Source organism: Cavia porcellus, unplaced genomic scaffold (genome assembly GCF_034190915.1).
Source record: "Cavia porcellus strain 051 isolate PalLab524CR breed Dunkin Hartley unplaced genomic scaffold, mCavPor4.1 scaffold_5, whole genome shotgun sequence".
In the NCBI taxonomy this organism is placed as follows: Eukaryota; Metazoa; Chordata; class Mammalia; order Rodentia; family Caviidae; genus Cavia; species Cavia porcellus.
Genome location: NW_026947488.1, coordinates 91,804,685 through 91,817,377, shown reverse-complemented (window position 1 = coordinate 91,817,377; position 12,693 = coordinate 91,804,685).

The window sequence follows — 12,693 nt, the reverse complement described above, 5'->3', positions numbered from 1 at the left end:
CAGAGATTTAAAAATGTGTATGTAATACTTTATTTTTGTTGTCTCATTGGGCAAGGAAATATGTAATATATTTGTGATTTATACAAACTTGGTAAAGAGTAATAATAGCTAAATAAAACTTCTGGTAAAGAATGCAATGTTACAATTCACTTGTCTTAAACGTGTTTGACAGAGAATAATGATTGTTTTCAGTAACCTACCATTCTGTCTATAGCCAAGGTCACTTGGGATATAGCATTTTTATTTTGAAAGAAATTCATAACAATATCATTTTTGAACCAGTATTAATTTTTCTGTATTGGATACTTATTTCTTTGATGCGAAAGTCTTTCCCATATTCTATGCAAATCCTGATAGTTTTTATATGGATGTAGAGAAGCACAACATTAATCAATCATTTCAGCCACTTTCAACAGTTGATTAAGCGTTAAGTATTTCTAAGGGTTAATTCAGTGTCACTTCAATGTCATTAATTCAATATAATGACACATCATCATAAGCCAAGCACCAGAAATCTTTACCTTCCCAAAGAGAAATTATATAGACATTAAAACATTGCACCATGGCTTCCCAAACTCTCAGCCACTCTTAGCTGGCTTTCTATTTTGTGCCTCCATGAATCTGATACCCTGAATGCTTCCTAAAAGTGGCCTTAGACCATGCAGGACCTTCTGTGTCTGGCTTCTTTCACTCAGCACAATGATTTGAAGATTCATTCATCTGCAGTCTATGTCACAATGTCATTCTTTTTACAGCTGAATAATATCCACTTTTTTGGTAACTTATGTTTTGTTTGTCCACTCACCCACTGATGGACATGTGTGATGATTTTTATTTAAGATATGGCGAATAATGCTGCTATGAATATCAGTCAGTTTTGAAAGCATGCAAAGCTAAAATAAACATTTCCTGCTGAGATGAGAATGATAATTATGATACTGGCCAATTTACATAAGAAGGTCCATTTAACAAATATAACTAAGCAACTGCTGGAGGAATAGTGGTGAACAGAGATTTCTCACTGGGGGTGTAGCCCAGTGGTAAAATACATGCCCAGCATGTGTAGGACCTGACTTTTGATCTCCAGCACTGTAGAAAATGAGTTTCTCAATCAGAATGCAAAGTGTATGTGTGCCAAGAAATCTGGGGAGTTGCTGGGAGCTGTTGAAACTGGAAATTGGTCACACGTGCTGGGCTGCAGCATGGCTGGGCATGGCTTCCCAAAAACAAGCAGTGCCTGGGTCAGCCACGTGAAGAAGCTGCCTCAGTCCAGGAAAACACCGGGCCTCTGGACAATCTGGGCAATGGCAGCTGGGCTGAAACTAACATTGTCCTCCTGAGTGTATGAATAAGTGTGCCATCACAGTATGCCATAGGAGAGTAAGGGCCCCACCTGACCTCAGCTTTGTCTCTTCTTTTTCTCATGCTCTCGTGGTCCTTCATCCCAGGAACATCACCAGTGTGGGTCAGGGCAGGGAGTAAAATGGAGCTGTTTGCTACTGGGCAGGCAGGGCCGTGGGCAGCTTCCTCAGGCATCACCCAGAATGCAGGTCTAAGTTGTGCCCCTCGGTCCCATAGAGTCCAGTCCAGGCACAAGCACCCTGCTCTCTCGTTTGCTGTGACAGCCTAGTTTGGCCCCAGTTGACCTCCTGAACATCCAGCTCTGAGATCTCCCTTTGGGTGAGCAAGCAGGAAGCTGAAAAACAGGGACCTCTGCCACGAATTACTGGAATGGTGGCCCGGAATCAGTGGGTGGACATTCCTAAGCGGAAAGGGTGCCCCTCTCTGCCCCCATTATTTCTGCAAGATAAATTTCCTTAAATAATTTTGTCTGAAATGAAATTATTAATCCAAACTACAGGAACATTTTAGAGTCTCCAGATAGCTATTTTGGGATGTCTTTTACCATTTACAACAAATTCAAACTTACTTACCATAGTGAGAGATATTTTCTCAAACTAAGCATAGAGTTCACATTCTCTGAATAATTTGTGCAGAACTGTAACACCTCTACCTAGTGATCCCTGCAAAAATATATAACAAAAATTGTAAATATGTATCTCCTATCTTTTTTCACATTTTTAAAATGCAGTTTTAATTTTTGATATGTGGAAGTTTTACGATATGTGATCTGATCTCTCTATTGGGTTTGTCCTATACCTTTTAACATAAGAAAATGCAGTCACCACCTTTACAGGATTTCATAACATCATTATTTCTATTTACTTGTCATGATCTGAGTCAACTTTCAAAGCAAAGAAGGACCAAAAATAATAAAAATAATAATAACACTTCTTTACTAGGCCCTTCTCAGACCTAGTAAAGCAAAAAAACACAACTAAAGAAAAGTGGCTAATCACTCTGTCAATTCTTAATTTTATCTCAAGTAACAGGAAATGTCCTATCTTAGTCTTTCTTCCCCTGCAAGACAAAATTACAACCTTCTCCATGATATTTTAGTGTGAATTTTCTTCTGACTTTAGTAATAAGTTACACATTTTTGAAAGATCTTTCAGGTGGGTACTTCTTTGGGAAAAGCCATCAGTATATGTATCTCTCTTTTCTTCAAGCTCAGACACACAAATAAAGAGCACCCAATCCTAGCATCAGCAGCCACTGCAGTGGGGTCTCAACTGTAAGTGGGGTGTCCCCAACAGCTTGCAGGTTCTGAGATTAGCAGATGCAAGCCCTACAAGGTTAATCAAAGAGTGACCATCTCACTCATTTGGCTGAACCTCATTGAAGTCCATTCAGGAAATGTGGTCATGTCATAAGATACCACCCACAACAAAAGCAAATCAAATTAAAGATCAGAAAAAGTGATACACAGATGTAGGGTGTGAGGTGGTACTGCAACATTGTTGATAACAATAATGAAATGCAATAATTTTGGTAACAATATAAATTGATGCTTTCAGTGCTTACTAATTCTCAGTAGAAAGATAAAATACTTCCCAAACTCTTACTTTTTTAAATTTTAAGGGTGTTCCATCCCAATCATGGTTTCATTATGGTATGTTGTTCTCTGTATTTAAAGGAATCTATTACAACACACATTGCTCGGAAACCCTTTTCTAAAATACAAGACTAAAGATCTTGCCATTATCAACACTCTAAGACAAATATTATTTCTACATAGAAGAACAGATTTAAAGTTAAAATCATACCGATAATTAAGGCTTCAGCATCCTTGTTCTCACCTGACTCAAAACATGCTTGAAGAAGTTTATAAGTTACTCTAACATCTTTTTCCCCTACACGTTGAAAGCATTTGTTATATAAGCAAGATACAAATATTGTTCAATTTTGACATGGTTTTTATTAAGTTAACTTAAACACTTACTTCTAACATTTTTCCTACAAAGAAAAGAATAAGATTTGCTACTGTAGGATGTATCTTTTCAAGTCCATTTTCTTAGTTATGAGAAATATTACAGTAAATTCAAGAATTAAAAAGGACTTTTTAAAAAATTTTATTTAAAAGGAAAAAGAGAAAAAACAAAACAAAACAAAGTGGTGTAAGGGTACAAGTAATACACAACTACAAAAAAAACAGTAAGAAATCACCAGTTAATATATTACACATTATCATCTTAGAGATAGTTGCTCAAGTCACAGTATCAAAGCATACAAAGTGGACATTCAGACAGAGAGATTGCAAACAGTTGTGTTCAATGATCCAACGAAAGACATTAATATGGTCAGCTATTTAACACCCCTAAACACACTTGCTGTTGTATCCTTTAAAGCACTTTTTTCCCTAATTTTTTACAACAAAATTTACACATTTTAGGTTTTATTACTCCTTAGTTCTTATTACTTTTTTTTGGAAGAAAATAAAGTCAAATATGGCAAAACAAAGCTGTCAGTCAAAACCAAGAATAGACAGAGTACATGATGTAAAAACAGAGTACAAGGTTATTAACAATGGTTACCATAATGCCTCTTGTTTCCTTAAAAAGAATTGTCTATCTCATTAGGTATTATAAAGTTGAACGAAACAGTAGAGAACAACACCAATAAAGCTTAAACATCGTAAACATTACAGGACTTCCAAAGGAGATAATAGTCAACCAGAATGGGCATCTTAGTGAATCTTATTGCCTTCAAAGTAGTTGCCTATACCCCCAAACTTGACACTATCATAGAGAATGGAACAGAGTCTAATCAGTCAGAACAAAATAGTGGGAGTATTACAGGACTTCAAAACAAGTTAATAGGAAATCCAAAAATGTTACTATAATATATCCTGCTAATTTTTAATTTATTCCCTTAATTAAAAAAAAACATAAAAAATAACTAAATAATTTTTTTAATGAATAAGGGAGAGATTGAGATAAAAGAGGACATAACAACATAACACTACAGGTCAAAACATGACTATTTCAGCAACCTAGTGCTTCACCACCAAATAACCCGACTTAATAGTAGTTACCATAGTGTCTGTCTTATTCCTTGAAATATTTGAATATAACTTCATATACTATAGCTTCAAATATTTCCATATCAAGAAGCCCAGAACAATGCCTTTCCAATTACTAAGTGAAAACTTTATAAGGCTTCAAGGCCACATTATGGGGAATCATGATTACCACATATTTTTATATATTTGAATCATTACTTACATTAGGGAAACTTCGATATTCACACATGCGAGATTGATTTATTTCACTTATGAGTATGGTCTCAAGCTCTGCCCATTTATTGATAAATATCTCAATGTGATCCTTCTTTATAGCTGATTAATACTCCATTGTATAGAAATACCACAACTTTTTTATCCATTCCTCAGTTGATGGACACTTGAGTTGTTTCCAAGATCTGGCGATTACAAATTGTGCTGCTATAAACATAGGTGCATATATATCACTGTGGTATGATGCTTTCAGTTCTTCTGGGAATATGCCTAGAAGTGGAACAGCTGGAATAAATGGGACTTACAATCCCAGATTTTGGAGAAATCTCCAGACTGACCTCCACAAAGGTTGTACAAGTCTACACTCCCACCAACAGTGTAGGAGAGTTCCTTTTTCCCCACAGCCTCTCCAGCATTTGTTGTTGTTGGTTTTCTTGATCCTGGCCATTCTTTCAGGAGTGAGATGGTATCTCAGTGTGGTTTTAATTTGCATTTCTCTAATGACCAATGATGATGAACAGTTTTTCATGTATTTATTTGCCATTTGTATTTCTTCATCTGAGAAGTGCGTATTCATCTCAGATGCCCATTTTTGGATTGGATCTTTGAATTTTGGGGGTCTGAGACTTTTTAATTCTTTATACGTTTTAGACAAGAGTCCCTTGTCTGAGAGAGAGTTCACTAAAATCTTTTCCCAGTTTGTGGGTTTTCTTTTCACTATGCTGGAGATTTCTTTGGACATGCAGAAACTTTTTAATAAGAAGTCGTCCCAGTTATTGTTTCTGGGAAGTATTTCCCGTGCAGTTTGAGTCCTGTTCATGAGTTCTCTACCTACCCCTATGTCTTCAAGGTTTTTACCCAATTTGTCTTCCAATAGATTTAGTGTTTCTGTTTTAATATTCAGATCTTTGACCCATTTAGATTTTATTTTAGTACATGGTGATAGACATGGGTCTAGCTTTAGTTTGCAGCAAATGGAGATCCAGTTTTTCCAGCACCATTTATTAAAGAGACTGTCATTCTTCCAGTGAACCTGCTTGGCTCCTTTATCAAAGATAAGGTGGTTGAGTGTGTTTGTAGTTGTGGTTGTATCTTCTAATCTATTCCATTGATCTTTGGCTCTGTTTTGATTCCAATACCATGTTGATTTTGCTACTGTTGCTTTGTAGTATAACTTCAAGTCAGGGATTGTGATGCCTTCGGCCTTGCCTTTGATGTTTAGAATTGCCTTTGGTATTCTAGGTCTCTTCTGGTTCCAAATGAATTTTAGGAGTGAGATCTCTGGATTTATAAGGTATGTTGATGGTATTTTTATTGGGATTGCATTGAATCTGTATAGCAATTTTGGGAGAATGGCCATCTTCACAATGTTTGTTCTTCCTATCCATGAGCAAGGGATGTCTTACCATTTTCTGAAATCAATCTTCAATTTCTTTTTTCAGTGTGTTATAATTTTCCCTGTATAGGTCTTTCACTTCTTTCATAAGAGTAATTCCTAAATATTTCATTTTTTTGCTTGCTGATGTGAAGAGTATGATTTATCTTATTTCCCTCTGTGTGATTTTGTTGTTCGTGTATAGGAATGCTATTGATTTCTGAGTATTGATTTTGTATCCAGCTACATTACTGAATTTATTTATTATATCTAAGAGTCTTTCAAGGGAGTTTAAGGGGTCTTCCTTGTAGAGTATCATGTCATCTCAAACAATGATAATTTAACTTTTTCTTTTCCTATCTTTACTCCTTTTATTTCTCTCTCTTGTTTAATTGGTCTGGCTAGTACTTGCAGTACTATATTAAATAGGAGTGGTGATAAAGGACATCCTTGTCTTGTGCCTGATTTTAAAGTAAAGGCTTTTAATTTTTGGCCATTTAGTATGATGTTGGCTGTTGGTTTGTCATAAATGGCCTTTATTATATTGAGGTGAAGACCATCTATTCTAATTTTCTGTAAAGTTCTTATCATGAATGAATGTTGGACCTTATCGAAGGCTTTTTCTGCATCTATAGAAATGACCATGTGATTCTTACTTTTGACTTTATTGATATGGTGGATTACATTTATTGGTTTATGTATGTTGAACCATCCTTGCATTCCTGGGATGAATCCCAGTTGGTCATGGTGTATAATCTTCTTGATGATTTGCTGCACCCTATTTGCCAATATTTTATTGAGGATTTTTGCATCTGTGTTCATTAGGGAGATCAGTCTATAGTTCTCTTTTTTAGTTGGGTCTTTCTCAGGTTTTGGTACTAGAGTAATATTTGCTTCCAGGAATGACTTAGGAAGGATTGCTTCCCTTTCAATTTCATTGAATAGTTTGAGGAGTGCCAGCATTAGGTCTTCTTTGTATTTCTTGTAGAATTCTACAGTGGATCCATCTGGAGCTGGGCTCTTCTTTGTAGGTAAGGACTTAATTACATTTTCAATTTCATTAATAGAGATTGGGTTATTCAGCAGTTTTACATCCTCTTGATCTAGCTTTGGTAATTCATATGTTTCTAAGAATCTGTCTATTTCTTCTGTGTTATCAAACCTTTGAGAGTAGAGGTTTTCAAAATAGGTGTTAATGATCTTCTGTATTTCTGTAGAGTCTGTAGTGATTTCACCTTTTTCATTTGTTATTGCATGAATTTGAGCTTTTTCTTCCCTTTTTAAAATAAGGTTGGCTAGGGGCTTATCGATTTTATTTATTCTTTCAAAGAACCAACTTTTTGATTTGTTGATTCTTTGGATTGTTTTCTGAGTTTCTATTGCATTGTTTTCTGCTGATTTTTAAAAATTTCCTCTCTTCTTTTGGCTTTGGGCTTGACTTGCTCTTCTTTTCTAGCTGTTAGAGGTGTAGCATCAAGTTATTTATTTTTATTCGTTCTGTTTTCCTGATGTGGGAATTCAGTGCAATAAATTTTCCTCTGAGGGCGGCTTTCATTGCATCCCACAAATTCTGGTAAGTTGTATCTGCATTTTCATTTTCTTGTAGGTATTGTTTAACTTCTTCTTTAATTTCTTCTGTTATGCACTGATTACTCAAGAGTGTGTTATTCAGTTTCCATGTGTTTGTGGGATTTTTGCAATATCTTTTATCATTAATTTCTAATTTCAGAGCGCTATGATCTGATAACATGCAAGGGTTGATTTCCAACTCTTTTGCATTTGTTTAAATATGTTCTGTGAGCTAATATATGGTCTGTTTTAGAGAATGATCCATGTACTGCTGAGAAGAATGTGTATTCTGATGTTGTTGGGTGGAACATTCTGTATATGTCTATCAAATCCATTTGTTCACAGGTGTGATTCAGTTCTTTCTTTGCTCATTTTTGTCTGGTTGATCTGTCCCTTGGTGTCAATGGCATATTAAGGTGTCCTGTTACAATTGTGTTACTGATAACTTGAGTTTTCATTTCTGTTAATAGTTGTTTTATATAACTGTGTGCTCTGGAGTTTGGTGCATATATGTTTAAGATAGTTATCTCTTCCTCTTAGAGTTTTCCCCTAACGAGTATGTAGTGACCTTCTTTGTCCTTTATGGTCATTGTTGGTTTAAAGTTCACATTGTCTGCAAACAGAATGGCTACTACTGCTTTTTTTTGGATTCCTGCTGCATGAAGTATTGTTTTCCATCCTTTGACTTTCGGTCTGTGAGTATCCTTCTGGGTTAGATGGGTTTCCTGTAAACAGCATATGTTTGGATTTTGTTTCTTGATCCATTCTACTAGTCTGTTTCTTTTGATTGGTGCATTGAGACCATTTGCATTAATGGTTATTACTGTTAAATGCTGGTTTATTGTTGACATGTTATCTCTCTGCTGTTGCATCTTTATCTTTCTGTTCTGTTTAATTATCTGCTTTGCTTAGTGGTTTTTTCCTTTGTGTATCTAAACTGTCTTTCAATATTTTTTACAGGGTTAGTTTGGTGTTCATGAAGTTCTTCAGCTATTCTTTGTCAAGGAAGTATCGTATTTCACCATCAATTTTGAATGATAGTTTTGCAGGGTACATCAGTCTAGGTTGGAAATCATTTTGCCTTAGGATCTGGAATACTTCACTCCATGCTCTTCTTGACTTTATTGTTTGTGCTGAGAAGTCTGCTGTGATTCTGATAGGTTTTCCTTTACAAGTGATCTGTCTTTTCTCTCTGACAGCTTTTAATAATCTATTCTTGTGTTGGATTTTTAGGATGGTGATTATTATATGTCTGGGTATAGTTTTATTTTGGTTATGACTATTTGGAGTTCTATATGCTTCACTGATCCTGATGTCGGTTTCTGATCTCATACTTGGGAAATTTTCAGCTATTACTTCTTTAAATATCCTCTTGACATCCTTTGTGTTATCTCTTTCTTTTTCATTAATCCCTATCAATCTTATGTTATTTTTTTGCATCATCTTGCAGCTGTTAAATTGCTGTTTCCTGATTCTTTGTTATTTTTAAAAGATCTTTCCTTTCCTGTTCACTAGCTGCAATCCTGTCTTTAAGGTCTGAAATTGTATCTTCACTTTTTTTTTTTTTTTTTGTCTTTTTACAGGTTCCAGGGATCGAACTCACGACTGCCTGCTTGCAAGGCAGGCGCTTATGCCGCTGAGCTAAATCCCCAGCCCCCGATCTTCACTTTCATTAAGGCAGTTTTTACAACTTTCAGTGGAGTTTTTTATTTCCTGTATATCTCTGTGCATCTGCATTATGTATTCTGTCTGTTTCTTATATTGCTCATCTAGGGATTCTATCTTTTTGTTTAGTTCCTCCAATTTTTTTAACTGTGTTTTCTTTAGATATATTCAGAATCTCTTTCATTTCTTTTATCATTTCTTCTTTTACCTGGGAGATTATTTCGAGTTTGGATTCCTTTAAGGCCTCCTGGATTTGCTTGTTAAATTCAGTAGCTATTATGTCCAATGTTTGAGGTGAATGGCATATATTTTCTTCTATATACATTTCTGCTAGTGTTTTTTGAGATGGGCTAGAGGTTTGAGGTTGTAATTTGGTCTTTTGTTTTGTCATTTTCCTATATTTCTGTGTTTCAAGTGTTATTTGAAAGCTTCCTCAGGGTCTGTTGGAAATCCACTTCTATGTTCACAGCTCCTGAGACTCTGGCACCCAGTTACCCCAAGCCACTGGGCCTGTAGAACCAATGGCCCTCTTCTGCCTGTTTATAACTTTGTAGTTCCAGATAAGCTGGGCTTCAGGGACACTGTGTGCCCACCTGCTTGTTGGAAGCTCCATAGTTCTCCAAGTGCAGCCAGAATTAGGAGGCAGATGCAGATGCCTCAGTGTACTTCCCTGCACCTGGAATCCTGGAGGGTTTGGAACAGTTTGGGCTTGGGGCAGACAGCACTGAGCACTTACTGCAGGCCGCGGGGCCTCTGGAACCTGCGATGCTCACCTGCTTGCTGAAATATTCACAGTCCTCCAGACACATGGGGAGGTGGATGAAGGCACCCCAGATCTTCCCAGCCCTTCCTCTGCACTCAGATGGTGAGGTGCAGGAGTCCCAAATAGGCTGAGCTCCGGGGATAGTGTGCACCTGCCTACTTGCTGGAAACTCCACAGTTCTCCAAGCACAGCCGGAATGAGGAGTTGGATGTAGATGCCTCAAACCCACTTATCCGCTTCACTGCACCTGGAAGCCTGGAGGGTCCTGAACCGTCTGTACTTTGGGCAGAGTGTACTGAGCACTTACCACAGGCCGCAGGGTCTCTGGAACCTGCAATGCTCGCCTGCTTGCTGAGATATCCACAGTTCTCCAGACACACGGGGAAGCTGATACACTTAAAAAAGACTTTTAAGGATGGATGATGAAGTACTTGTTAGTAACAGCATAAATTGTTCTGCATCCATCAATATTCAGCAGTTGCTACAGGTCAAACAATTTAGTCAAAGTCACAATGATAGAAATAGCTCTCTTGGCCGCACCACCATGCATGGAGCCCTGGCAGACTGGAACAGCCAGATCCCAGGCTCTACTTGTGAGTCAGCACCATTTGAAGACCAGGGGCAGACAAAACAAAGAACACAAGAGCGGGAAAACCCAGCCTGGGAAGTAGCGCCATGAGCAGAGACCTGCTGGACTAGGACAGCCAGAGCCCAGCCCCTTGCAGCACACAGGCTGGCAAACAAGAAGTATCCTCTCACAGGCCACCCCTCCTGCCCCTGCCCCACCCACTGTAAGTAACCAGCTTATCCAGAGAAACACAGGCTGTGATGGTGTAGTGGTTGATTCATTGTGTCAACTTGAGACAGTTAGAAGCTAACTAAATGAGTTTAGCAATTCTACACCCAAGGATGTAGAAGAAGACCCACCCTAGGGTGGATTATCACCTGGAGGTGTAAAAGGAGAGGAGGAAGGATGAATCCATTCCATTCTTGGGAGGAGCTCCAGTGTTCACCTTTGGTTTGGACCTCGCCTCTTGGCTTTCAGTATAGACTCTTCAGCTTTCCAGCATAGACTCTTTAGCCTTTCATCACAGAGCCTTCGGCCTTATGTCACAGACCCATCAGCCTGCTGGTGTGGAATTGTATAAGACACTAGAATGAACTCCAGACCTTGGATTGAATCCTTCAGCCTCCAGTGCATAGATATCCTCTGCATGCTTTCTCATCAGACTCAGTGACTGACTATCATAAGCCAATCTTGTTGTTTCTGTATATCCCAGGTTATATCTGTTCTCTCTAGTAAAACCCTGACCAATACAGATTTTGGTACCAGGAGTGGGGTCCTAGAGAAACAGAATTATAACAATGGCATTCTTTAATGGTGTTAGAACTTCCTGGAGTAGGCTCTGCAATTTGGTGAGACCTGAAGACACCACGGTGTCTGCTTCTACTTCTGTGGAATAAACTGATAATCCTTGGCATGAACTGTTTAAACTAATACATCTCATAGATCCATTTGATTATCCTAATTCACCAATGGTGAAATTTAGTGACTCTGTACAAAACAATTTTGAATATCTTTGGCACAGTGGACAATATAATGATGCTGGATGGTTGGTCTTAGCCGCTTTGGACAAACTAATGAAGGAAAATTTGTATCTCCAGAAAAAGATACGAAATTTAAAAGCTTCTCAGTGTGTCATGAGTGAAAATCTCCTCTCTTTTAGCTGCAAGGCTGAGATTGCAGAAATCCAGACACAGTCCCTCATAATTCGATTGGCTGAACTACAACGTAAATTTAATCCTCAGCCTCGAAGAGGTGAGGGCACTGGTTGGAAAAGAATGGGATCTCATGAATTGGGATGGAGATGTATGGGAGGATTCTGAGGAAAGTGAAGATACTGAATTTCTGGATGCTAATGCCTGAGGGAGAGATTTCCCCACCTGAAATGGGAGAGGCATCACCACCTCAAGCCCCTTCTGTGTTGGAATCTCCTAGCATACTTGGAGAAGCTAATGCTATGTTGACTAAACAGGATTATGCTGCTGCTCCTCAGGACCCACCCTTAACACCCGTTTTTGCCTCCAGGCCCATAACCAGGCTCAAATCACAGAAAGCGCCTAAAGGTGAGATACATAGTGGGACCCATGAAGAGGTTCGCTATACTCCCAAAGAGCTTCTTGAGTTTTCCAACTCTTATAGGCAGAGGCCTAATGAGCAAGCATGGGACTGGATTTTACAAGTGTGGGATAACGGTGGCAAAAACATACATTTGGATCAGGCTGAATTTGTTGATATGGGCCCATTAAGTAGGGATTCTAAATTTAATCTCATAGTTTGTGGAGTGAAGAAAGGTGTTAATAGTTTATTTGGATGGTTGGCAGAGATGTGGATCAAAAGATGGCCACTGTGAATGAGTTAGAGATGCCTGATGTTCCATGGTTTATTAGTGATGAGGGGATTCAAAGACTCAGGGCAATGGGAATCCTGGAGTGGATCTGTCAAGTTAAACCTAATCCTCCACATTGGGATGATCCGGAAAATATACCCTTCACTAGCACCTTGAGAAACAGATTTGTGAGGGGAGCACCAGCATCCCTGAAGGGCCCCATTGTTGCTCTTCTTTGCATGCCAGACCTTACAATAGGGACTGCAGTTACTCAATTAGGACATTTAAGGGCAAT